This window comes from Coffea eugenioides, chromosome 2 (assembly GCF_003713205.1).
Source record: "Coffea eugenioides isolate CCC68of chromosome 2, Ceug_1.0, whole genome shotgun sequence".
Classification (NCBI taxonomy): domain Eukaryota; kingdom Viridiplantae; phylum Streptophyta; class Magnoliopsida; order Gentianales; family Rubiaceae; genus Coffea; species Coffea eugenioides.
In genome coordinates, this window is record NC_040036.1 from 63,455,500 (window position 1) to 63,468,820 (window position 13,321).

Sequence of the window (13,321 nt, forward strand, 5' to 3'; positions counted from 1 at the left end):
GTTACAATTTATTTCTTTATGGGTGTGCTAGTTTTGAGCAAAGACAAGAGGTTTAAATGAAAGGAAATGAATTTCTTCAAATCATTTTCTGGTCGGACAATTTCCAATTTTTTACTTTGAAAGTCTTAACCTAATTTCTTCAAATGTTTGATTATAATCGATGCCCGTGTGTCCAAATGACTTTTGAAACATTGATTTAGTATGTGCATGAGATTTTCTCCTCAATTTGCACAAGAAAATGTTATATTTTTTATAAGTTATATGGGCATAAAACTTATAAATTGATGCATCTTTTAAATGAAGTTTTGAAACCTCAATTTCTTCATGCATTTTGACTTCGCCTTGCTAGTCTTTTAATATGGTATATGACCATAAGACTCGCGAGAGTTCAGGAGGACAAATCAAGGTTAAAGTGAAAGATTACGATTGATCGGTGAGTGTTCCTTGCATGTGTATGCTTTAAATGACTATGTGAAATGTTGTGAATATTACCAGAATGTTAAATGCTTTTCAATGATTGCTAAATGGATTTTCGATAAGCGAGTGTGTACTTTATCACTCTCAACCCAAGCAAAAGTGAATTTTCAATGATTGAATGCTACTTGTGCATGAATGTAAGTCTTTTGGTTGAACTGGGCCCTTGCCCTTCGTTGCCAATCGACTCGAGCCAGAAGCAGATTCGGTCGGGCGGCTGGTGACCCTGGGACAATGTTTGGCATACTTGAGTATTACCACGAAGTCTGGTGGAGAACTGGCCAGTGGATTCAATGCAATGATATCAATGAATGAATGACAAGAACACTGAAGGAGTTTTCACTTGCAAACGTTTTCTAATATTGGAGGGATAAGGAAAATGGTTGGCGAATGAAAGAATGAATTACTTGAATAAATGGATCCAAGTGAGCACGTATCCTTCCAATGATGGAATGATTATTTCTTGAATAACTGGATATTATTGCTGTAAGGATCGAAGACAACCAAGTGGAAGAGATAAGCAATGTACAGATCACAGACGTAACAATACGTAAATAGAAAGGAAAGAATTGCAAACCAATTAACTACCCAACTCCTCCTGAGCTTGTAGATTAATTCAAATAAGCTTCTTCAAGTTGATGAATTACAATCACTCTTGCGTATAAAGGAAGGTTCACCTCCTCCTTGCCCCGAACACCACTCGATCAAGTCAGGAAGTTTTACTATCCCTCAGGACAACCCTCACAGAGCTACACTCATGAAGTATTCACTCACAAATGAAAAGCTTACAATGAACCTCACACCACTAAGACTACAAATCTTCTTTGAAGAGTATTTTCTCACTAAAATCACTCTAGATCTTTTGTATCTTCAGTGTGCAAAAGTTGTTTAAAGTATCTGACCAACCACTATTTATATAGGACCAAGAAAGTGCCTCATTAATGTTTCCAACGGATAGAAAATAGATGAAGAGTCAACTAGCCGTTGGAGTGTCGGACGTCCGATAGTCCTGTTTTTTGCGTCCGACAGCAAGCAGTGAGTTTAAGAGATTTTCTTCAATTCTTTCGGAAGTCCGGTGTAAGCTCTTTGTGCGTCCGACAGCAAATAAAGAGATTTGAGAAATCATCTTGTTTCTATCGGACGTCCGGTGGAGACATATTCAGCGTCCGATGGTTTCGTCGACTTTGAAGGATCCTATTGGACGTCCGATACTTGCGTCCGATCGAGGTCAGTGATCCAGGGGGAATGTCTTATTTCCTTCGAACGTCTGGTGGTGGAGTTCTTCATGTGTCCGAAGTTACGCAATAATTATCGGACGTCCGATCCAAGCGTCCGACAGCTTTCAGCAGCCTTTGTCCCTTTCAATTGCACTTGATCTTTGAATCTGATTTGCTTCACAACTGAAAGTATTTCTTGAAGAGATATTAGTATTATCCATTGTTTTGTAAACATAAAAAACTAGGGACCAATGTCAACATTCTCCCCCTTTTTGATGATGACAAAACAATGGATGGAAGAAAGAAAAAGATTGAGCATATGAGCATAAACTCCCCCTCACTCATTGCATCCAAACTTATAATCTCAGAAAAACTCCCCCTTACACATAGCATCTATTTCTCCCTCTTTTTATCATCATAAGATGAGAGTAAAAAAAAACTCATACCAAAATCCAGCAATAATAACAGAGAATTCAATATTCCAAACAAAAATAGAGAAATGATACCAAAATTCAACAATCACAAACATACCAACATATTACAGAGAGTTTAACAAAGTAAATCATCATTAGACCAGAATTGTTCTTTTCTCTCCTTTTTTGACATCATACAAATTCAGTAATATTCAAACACATCAAGGAAAACTCAGTTCAAAGCATCAGAAACATCAAAAGAGAATTACAAAAAAAATATTATGAACAAAAATCTCATCAATCTTACCAATATCTCCTACTTGTTAGAGTTAGTATCATGTCTAACTATCCACATGCATTTCATACCTCTTTTCATGTTCTTTCTCACATAACAATTACTTTTCATGTGACCTTTTTGACAGCAAAAATTACACATAACCAAAGAGTTATTTACATGAACAGGTTTAATAAACCTTACTTGTTTTCTCTTATAAATAGCAAATTCATTTACATTCTGATTCAGCCTTATCTGATGAATACCAAAATTTATCTTCTTCTCATAAGTGCCAAAATAAGGTTTTGTTCCATTTTCTTGAAAGCAGTTTTGTTTCTTATATTGTAGTAACTCATTTAAATCATCCATTCTTCTTTTCAAATCACCTTGTTTCTTTTTTAGTGTCTCACAAAGACTTATTTTTCTATCAAATTTATTTTGTAAATCAATCTTATTCTTTTTCAAAGAATCATTTTCAGCTTTTAGTTTTTTATTTTCTTGAAAAAGACGAGCATTGTCCTGAAGAAGAAAGCCAATTTTATGTTTTAATTCCTTGTTTCTAACATAAGATTCTTTCAAACTATCATGCAATTTTATAATGAAAGATTCAAGATCATCATCACTTTCATCATCACTTTCAAATTGAGAGTTAGAAGATGTTATCTCATCATCTCCAATGGCCATGAAAGCCAATTGAGCAGATTCTTCTTCCTCTTCAATTTACCATCGGAGTTGCACTCATTCCATGTGAATTGAAAGTTATTGAATCTTGATTTTCTTCCTTCTTTCTTCTTCATCATTGGACACTCACTTGCGTAGTGTCCAGGTTTGCCGCATTCAAAGCACTTATCAGTTTGGTTTTTGCTGAACTCTAGCTTCCCTTTGTTTCTTGTATTGCTGAACTGATTTGGGAGTGAGTTGCTGTTTCCTCCTTTTCTGAACCTTCGTTTGTTGAGGATTCTCTTGAACATTTTTGTGATGAGAGATAGATCACTATCATCAGCTTCCGCATCTTCTCCATCTAGAGAGGCAGAATCATCTTCATCTTGAGATGTCTTTAGAGCAATGCTCCTTCTTACTTTCGCATCCTCTTCCTCTTGTACTTTGGACTTAAGTTTCAGCTCATAAGAGGTTAGAGAATTAATAAGAGATTCAATAGGCATAATATTCAAATCTTTAGCCTCCTTAATAGCAGTCACTTTATTTTTCCAATCTTTAGACAGAGCATTCAAGATTTTTCTGTTTTTCTCTCCTAAGGTATATTCTTTTTCCAGAACCTCTAAATCTTTAATAAGATCATTGAATCTATAATACATTTGATCAATATTTTCATGAGATTCCATCTTAAACAACTCATATTTAGTAATCAGGACAGATTTTTTCTATTATCTAACATTCTCACTACCTTCATGAATTTCTTTCAGTTTGTCCCGAATTTCTTTCAGTTTGTCCCAAATTTCTTTAGCTGACTTGCAACCCTTGTCCCAAATAGATTCATTTGAGTCTAAAAACACAATATAACACATTCATGACTTTTGCATTTAAAGTGAGATGAGCTCTATCCACAGCAGTCAGTTCACTTCTTATTTTTGGTCTAGATTTATGAGTATTTTCATCTATAATAGAGGCATCATATGGACCTTCATTAATAATAAACCACAATTCAATATCAATTGATTGTAAAAAAATAATTATTCTTTCTTTCCAACTCACATAATATGATCCATTAAACATAGGTGGTCTAATGACAGAATGTCCTTCAAAAAACATGGCATTATTGGTTATCATATTTACTCCTAAGCCTATTGAACTTAATCTCAAAGAGACCAAGCTCTGATAGCAATTGTAAGGATCGAAGATAACCAAGTGGAAGAGATAAACAATGTACAGATCACAGACGTAACAATACGTAAATAGAAAGGAAGAATTGCAAATCAATTAACTACCCAACTCCTCTTGAGCTTGTAGATTAATTCAAATAAACTTCTTCAAGTTGTTGAATTACAATCACTCTTGCGTACAAAGGAAGGTTCACCTCCTCCTTGCCCCGAATACCACTCGGTCAAGCCAGAAAGTTTTACTATCCCTCAGGACAACCCTCACAGAGCTACACTCATGAAGTATTCACTCACAAATGAAAAGTTTACAATGAATCTCACACGACGAAGACTACAAATCTTCTTTGAAGAGTATTTTCTCACTAAAATCACTCTAGATCTTTTGTATCTTTAGTGTACAAAAGTTGTTTAAAGTATCTGACAAATCACTATTTATATAAGACCAAGAAAGTGTCTCATTAATGTTTCCAACGGATAGAAAATAGATGAAGAGTCAACTAGCCGTTGGAGTGTCGGACGTCCGATAGTCCTGTTTTTTGCGTCCGACAGCAGGCAGTGAGTTTAAGAGATTTTCTTCAATTCTTTCGGAAGTCCGGTGTAAGCTCTTTGTGCGTCTGATAGCAAACAAAGAGATTTGAGAAATCATCTTGTTTCTATCGGATGTCCGGTGGAGACATATTCAGCGTCCGATGGTTTCGTCGACTTTGAAGGATCCTATCGGAAGTCCGATACTTGCGTCCGATCGAGGTCAGTGATCCAGGGGGAATGTCTTATTTCCTTCGGACGTCCGGTGGTGGAGTTCTTCATGCGTCCGAAGTTACGCAATAATTATCGGACGTCCGATCCAAGTGTCCAACAGATTTCAGCAGCCTTTGTCCCTTTCAATTGCAATTGATCTTTGAATCTGATTTGCTTCACAACTGAAAGTATTTCTTGAAGAGATATTAGTATTATCTATTGTTTTGTAAACATCAAAAACTAGAGACCAAGGTCAACAATTGTGCAAAGTGTTCAAACTGTTAAATGCCATATTTTCATGGTTTCTCTACCTGATTGCTTGTTTAGGAACCTCACTGGGCTTGTAGTTCATTCCTTTAGTTTTTGTTTTCCTTACAGGAATGGAGGTCTGAAGCAGTTAAATGTGAACTAGAGTGTATAACCCTCTTGTATTTATACTTTTGGTTGATAGGATATATTTTGACATTTGATGTTGTATCATACGTTTGGCTTTTGGGTTGTAAATAAGTTTATATTTTGGTTGAATTGTAGAACTTAAATGTTATTTAGAGGCTTGAATGATTAATCTTGAGAGTTGATTGAGTAAGTGAGTGAGTCCTGACGAGAGTTGGGCAGACGATCCGCCAAACCCTTGTGTACACCCTAGAAGGAAGGTAGGGTCGTCACAATTAGGAATTTATAACTTAACAGTCTAAACCACATCACTTCCCATTAGTCACCTAACGTTGACTATCTCAATTCTAATAGACCCAATAGTAAGACTTTTCCCAAACTCATAATATATCCCTCAAAACCCTATAACTCTTTTTCTACCTCATGTTTTTAGAACTTGTCGGTTGCAAGGCTTCAACAAGCACTTTTCCCTCTTATTGAATCAAATAAAAAATATGAAATTTAGGCCACCATTGTCGTCTCCACTTTACCTCAAAGAAAACTAACATCAAACTGTTAAAAAAGGCAAAAAGAGACCAAAAGCTCCTTACCAGAAGAGATGAAAAATAGAGAACACTTCTTGATGATAAGGGATAAGATATTATTGATGATCAGATGTAGACAAGAGATTTGGGGAAAATGAATTTGTTACAAAACTGTTCGATGATATTCCCTTTAGCTCTACTGATCTTTAATACTAGTAGAGAGGCGGTGGAGGGAGAGTTAGTTATAACTAACTCCACTGCCATTCCTTTTCCTGACTTTCTATTTCTGGTGCCATGCATGTGATCAGCACGTAAACTTTCCATGCATGGCCTTACTATTTCTGTTAATTGGTTACATGCAATCTGAACAGAAAAAACAAATGCAGAAAGAAAAATACAAAGTTACCTTATTACTAAAATGCCCATGGTAAATATTTGTGCACGTAACAGATGCTCCCTCCTGAGAAAGTCCTCAAGGACTAAAGGTAAGGAACCTCTGCTTTAAGTCATGCAAGAATTCCCACGTTGCATCCTCTGGAAATGAATTACTCCATTGGACCAAAACCTGAGTTGCTGCTTGATTTCCTCGCTTTGCAATGCGCCTGTCTAGAATGGCTACTGGTTCGAGTAACAAGTGGCCTTGATCAGTGATGGTAGATGGTAATTGTGGTGCGACAACGTGAGATCCCACCTTCTTCTTTAACAAGGAGACATGAAAGGTTGGGTGGATACGTGCATGGTCAGGAAGTTGTAGTTTGTAGGCCACTTTCCCTATTCGTTTGATGACCGGAAAAGGGCCAAAATACCTTGGAGCTAGTTTCTGACAGCTAGAGGATTTGAGGGAGTGTTGTTTATAAGGGTGCAGTTTGACATAAACCAAATCTCCAATTCCAAATTCTCTGTCAGTTCTATGTGCATCAGCTATCTGTTTCATGCAATGTTGAGCCCTTCGAAGGTTATGCTTAAGGAGATGGAGTACCTTTTCCCTGGCAGCCAAACTCCTATCTACGACCTTAACCACAACAGAACAAGCAGATAAGGGATGTGAATGGGAGGTGGCTGCTTGTAGATCACCTGGAATGGGGTGATCTTGATGGCTGAGTGGAAATTAGTGTTGTACCAAAATTCTGCCAAGGGTAGCCAGGAGTACCATGATTGTGGTTGCTCACTAGCCATGCAACGCAAATACCCCTCCAAACACCTGTTCATCACTTCCGTTTGCCCATCAGATTGTGGATGATAGGAGCTAGAAAACTGCGATTGGACTTTTAACAGTTGGAACAGTTCCTTCCAGAAATTGCTAAGGAATATGGAGTCCCTGTCACTCACAATGGTCTGAGGAAGACCATGTAATTTGAAGATGTGATCCATGAAAGATTGAGCAATCTCCAGTGCTGAATAGGGATGAGATAGTGCACAAAATGTGCATATTTACTCAGCCAATCTACTACCACCATAATGACTTGTTTGCCTTGAGATTTTGGGAGGCCTTCGATGAAATCCATAGAGATATCTGTCCAAATTCTGTCGGGTATAGGTAGAGGTTGCAACAGACTTGGATAAGCTGCCAAATCAGCTTTGTGTCTTTGACAAACATCGCAAGTAGCAACAAAAGTGTAAACATCCTTATGCATGTGCTTCCAATTGAAGGTGCCCTTCCGCTTGTGATAAGTCACCAGAACTTCAGAATGTCCTCTAAAAGAGCTAGTATGCCAAAATTTGATTAATTTGTCCTTGAGCACTATGTCAGCTCCTACACCAGCTTTCCTTCTTAACATTTGATTGTCCCAACTATAGTGCTTGACTCTGGAGGTGTCAGTTGAGAGTAGCTGTTGAATAATTTCCTGCATCTTAGGATCTGTCTGACATGATTGTTGTATTTTTGATAGTATCTAAGTGGTAATTCCATGGAGAGACCATGAGGTCACTGGTGTGTGAGGTTGCCTGGATAAGGCATCAGCAGTGATGTTTTCAGTACCCTTTTTGAACTGGACTTCATAGTCACATCCCATCAACTTTGACAACCACTTCTGCTGACTTGGTGTTGAGATCTTTTGATCCATCAAGTATTTAAGGCTCTAGTGGTCAGTTTTGATGACGAAATGGCCCCCTAATAGATATGGTCTCCACTTCTGAACTACATTAACAATAGCCAACATTTCCTTCTCATACACTGACAAGTCTTGATGCTTGGGTGCTAAAGCCTTGCTGAAAAAAGCTAGTGGTTTCCCACGTTGCAACAGAACAGCTCCAATGCCTGAGTTGGAAGCATCAGTTTCCACCACAAACTCCGGAGAAAAATCTGGCAGAGTTAATACAGGAGGAGATGTCATCGCAGTTTTCAGCTGATCAAATGCTGCAGTTGCTCCATCATGCCATATAAAAGCATTCTTTTTGGGAAGATCAGTCAAGGGTCTAGCAATCTGTCCATATCCTTTGATAAATCTGCGATAATAACCTGTCAAACCCAAGAAACCCCTCAACTCCTTAATTGTAACAGGTGTAGGCCACTGTTGTATGCATGCAATTTTCTGAGGATCTGCACTAACCTCTTCTGCCGAAATTACATGTCCCAAATACTCAATTTGGTCAACAGCAAAGGAGCACTTGCTCTTCTTCACCTTGAGCTGGTGTTTGAGCAATGTCTCAAACACTTTTGTCATATGTTGTAGATGTTTATCCTCGGATTTGCTATATATTAAGATATCATCAAAAAAGACCAGCAAGAATTTCCTTAAAAAGGGTCTGAATAAGTCATTCATTAAGTTCTGAAATGTTGAGGGTGCGTTGGTTAGACCAAATGGCGTAACCATAAACTCATAGTGCCTATCATGAGTTCGAAATGCAGTTTTGGCAATATCTTCAGAATGCATCCTAATCTGGTGATATCCAGACCTTAGATCCAGTTTGGTAAAGATGACAGCTCCAAAGAGTTCATCAAAGAGCTCCTCAACCAGTAGTATAGGAAATTTATCCTTCATCGTGGCCTTGTTAAGCTCCCTGTAATCCACACACATGCGCCAGGTACCATCTTTTTTTTTTACCAACACCACCGGAGAGGAAAATGGACTATTACTGGGTCTAATAATGCCATTATTCAACATCTCAGTCACTAGTCTCTCAATTTCACCCTTTTGAAATGCGGGATATCTGTATGGTCTAACATTAATGGGTTGGACACCCTCCTTAAGATAAATCCTATGATCATGCATCCTAACAGGAGGTAACTCCATAGGTTCTTCAAACACCTCACTATATTTCAATAGAAATGACTCAAGTTGGTGTTGGTAAGTTTTTACCTGCTCATCAGAGTTCATAGTGGTACAGAGGCTATCAATCTTGGGGGCACCAGCTGCTGTCAAATCTTCTATCCCCCTCAGCAGTCACCAAACACAGTTGAGCAGATTCAATTTGTTCAGGTTTGGTCAGGAGTTTCTGCATTTGCTTCTTTGAAATCACCTGAACTGGTTGTTGCTTGGACCCTCTCAGCACCACCTTCTTCCCCTTTTGCACAAACTCCATTCTCAATTCTGCAAAATTCCACTTGACTTCTCCCAGAGTTGACAGCCATTGCATTCCCAACACTACTTCACAACCACCTATAGCCAAGACCAATACATCTCCTTCAAACTCTTGCCCCTGCATTTTCCATTGGAACCCGAGACACAGGGTAGTTGTAGTGAGGAAATTTTCATCAGCTACTACTACCCTAACAGGAGCAACTTATACTGTTCTCAAGCCAAACTTCCTTACCACGTTGGGGTGTAAAAAATTGTGAGAACTCCCACAGTCTATCAGAATGCTGAAAGCCTTTTTGCTAATCTGTGTATTCTCATAGTTCTGTAGTTGGGAACCATTAAACGACACATGGCATTTGTAGAGATTTGTGCCAAATTGCCTTTAGTTAACAGCACCTGCTCATCATCCTCAAGGAGTTCTGGTTCCCGTTCGTCCAGCGCATCTTCCACATACTCAATCTTGTATAACTGCTTTCTTTTGCACTGATGGCCAGGACGATACCTTTCATTACACCAATAGCATAGTCCGTTGGCCCTCTTTTCAACCATCTCCGCAGTACTCATGAATTTAGAGCTTCGTTTCTGTCCTTCCACATCACTTGCTCCTCTTTCCCTAGGTTTGAGTAGTAGGGGAGCATTGTTAGAGCTATTTTGCTTGGGATAATTGCTGCTGGAACCTGCATTTGGGGAATAAGAAGTGTTCACTCGGGATGGTCCAGAAAACTTACTTTGCTTCCAAGCATTCGGAATCCTGGCTTCCTCAATTCTTGGCAATCCCACAGCGTGTTGTAGATCACGTGGCATGAACATTCTCACTGCCAGCTGAATTTCTTCCTTCAATCCCCTAATGAAGCAGCTTACCGCGTATTGCTCAGGGAGATCTACTCTGTTTAACAATTCTTCAAATGATTCCTGGTACTCATTCACTGACCTGATCTGCTTCAAGCTCTTTAAATCTCCCATAGGATCATAATAAAGACAGTCTCCAAATCTTGATCCCAAGGCCCGTACATACTCCTCCCATGAAGGTGGATCTCTGGAGATCCTAGCCTTGATGAAAACTTGATGCCATTAGAGAGCCTTGCCCTCCAAATGCATGGCAGCAATTCTGACCTTGGCTTCTGATGGGGTTTCATCAATTTCAAAAAACTGATCACACTTGTATAACCAGCTTTTGAAGTCTAAACCTCCAAATTTGGGAAATTCTATGCTCGAAAACTTGGTTGGAGCCTGATAGCTACCCCCACGACTTCTTTGATTATCATTCTCAGAAATGTGGGGAGATTCTTGCTGTCCTTGACTCCTTTGGCTGTAAACCTCTAACACCAAGCTTTTGATTGCTTCCAATTCTCGCTCTAATTGCTCTCTCTGCTCCTTTAGCAGATTTCTGACAGTTTCTTCGAACTTCCTATTTTCTTGACCTCTCGTGCCTTCTGCCATTGCTTCCTGGAATTTCCTACTGAGCTGGAGTGACCCAGCTCTGATACCACTGTTACAAAAGGCAGAAAGAGACCAAAACCTCCCTACCAGAAGAGATGAAAAATGAAGAACACCTCTTGATGATGAGGGAGAAGATATTATTGATGATCAGATGTAGACAAGAGATTTGGGGAAAATGAATTTGTTACAAAACTGTTCGATGATATTCCCTTTGGCCTCTACTGATCTTTAATACTAATAGAGAGGCGGTGGTGGGAGAGTTAGTTCTAACTAACTCCACTGCCATTCCTTTTCCTGACTTTCTATTTCTGGTGCCATGCATGTGATCAGCACGTAAACTTTCCGTGCATGGCCTTACTATTTCTGTTAATTGGTTACATGCAATCTGAACAGAAAAAACAAACGCAGAAAGAAAAATACCAAATTTCCTTATTACTAAAATGCCCATGGTAAATATTTGTGCGCGTAATACCACTGTTACAAAAGGCAGAAAGAGACCAAAGGCTCCCTACCAGAAGAGATGAAAAATGGAGAATACCTCTTGATGATGAGAGAAAATATATTATTGATGATCAGATGTAGAAAAGAAAATTGGGGAAAATGAATTTGATACAAAACTGTTCAATGATATTCCCTTTGGCTCTACTGATCTTTAATACTAGTAGAGAGGCGGTGGAGGGAGAGTTAGTTATAACTAACTCCACTGCCATTCCTTTTCCTAACTTTCTATTTCTGGTGCCATGCATGTGATCAGCACGTAAACTTTCCATGCATGGCCTTACTGTTTCTATTAATTGGTTACATGCAATCTGAACAGAAAAAACAAACGCAGAAAGAAAAATACAAAGTTTCCTTATTACTAAAATGCCCATGGTAAATATTTGTGCGTGTAACACAAACCCAAGAAATCCAAAAACAAAAAACTTAGATGTCAAGCAACCATCCCAACTCTGATGAAAAACCGCACCCAATCCTTGAATTGAACAATAAATTGAATTAGATTGGATTTCTTTTGCAACCATTTTTAAATTCACGAGTGCATTCATATGTATTGAGATGTTTTAAAACTATCCCATTTATTGGTGGATCTTTTTGTCATGAATTTGGGTTTGGCCAAAGTTGGGAAATAGAGAAGTGCAAGATGAAGGGAGTTTTATCTACATTTAGGAATATATCAAGGATGGAGTTAGAAGGGCTTAGGTGTGAATGAAGTTTCAGGCATTCAACTTTGCATTCTTCCTTTTTTTCCCCCTCTCATCTTCTAGTGATATTACTATTCTAATCCTTTCATTTCATCTAGATTTGGTAAATTTTTTTAGTATCTTGTTTACTTTATTTCCAGGAAAATAATTCTTTAAGTAGTCTTTCAAAAAATAAAAAGTGTTTCTAGGCGATGCTCTCAAGGATGGGGAAAGAGAATTCCATACAATCACACTATGAATTTGCTTTCTTTTTTTCTCTTTTTTTGTTTTGGATTAAAAATTGCTCTTTTATTGATAGGAGGTTTTGTTGTCATTACATTTCATTTGTTAACTAGATTTATACACCATTAGTAGCAAGGGGATAAACATAATTTGGTCAAACCTAAGGGTTCAACTCATAGTTTGGCTAAACCTTAGGGGAGGTAAATGTAATTAACCCTATAAAAAAAATTAGTCCCACTCCTAAATGCTTCCATTAATCAACCAGCCAACATACATAGCACTCATATTGATTAACCAAAATAAAAATAAACTAAATTAGATCTAATTACTAGATTACTAGATATTTCTGTTGAGTCTGCCTCATCTTTGCCATACTTGTCACAGACTCACATTCTACTCCCTCTATCCTCGCAGATCCCGATCTGTCCATTAGATTTGTATGAACTTTCGCCAAAATTATTTTACCAAACCCAGTTTTTCTCTCAATTTTGTTCATAAGTTTTTAGACTTAATCGCATCTTTTGTTCATTCTAATCCTTTTTATTGCAAACTATAGCCTGATGTTCCAAAGTATTTGGTTTGAAGAGATAAAATATGATGGCAACACCGTAGAAGACATACATTAGAATGGAAAACACAATTCTAGGGCTAAAATGGTAAAAAATATCATACAGGATGAATTGATTTCAGTGAAAAAGTTCATGGACTAAATTGGCAAATTTCCTTTTAATACATCATCACAACTACAGCTCGTGGTGTACAATGTCAGAAGACTGACTTTTTTGTGGTGTAAAAAAATTCTAATAGGAATGGTAGGATTTAAAAAGTAAGGAAGGGTTAAGGGGATGTTGGAGAGTGCAAAATGAAAATAGTCTATTCTTTTATTTTCAACTCAGCTTTCAAATTAAACACTAAAAAAGGAAGAGTTGGAGTTTTGCTCTCCAATTTATAATTCATGTGCAAAATTAGTCCCTAATCTATTTCGCAAAATAAATTTGGCCCTCAATCTATCCAATTTTGCGTGAGAGTAGGCAGTTGATGGATTTTCTTCAATTTTTGCCAGAAACA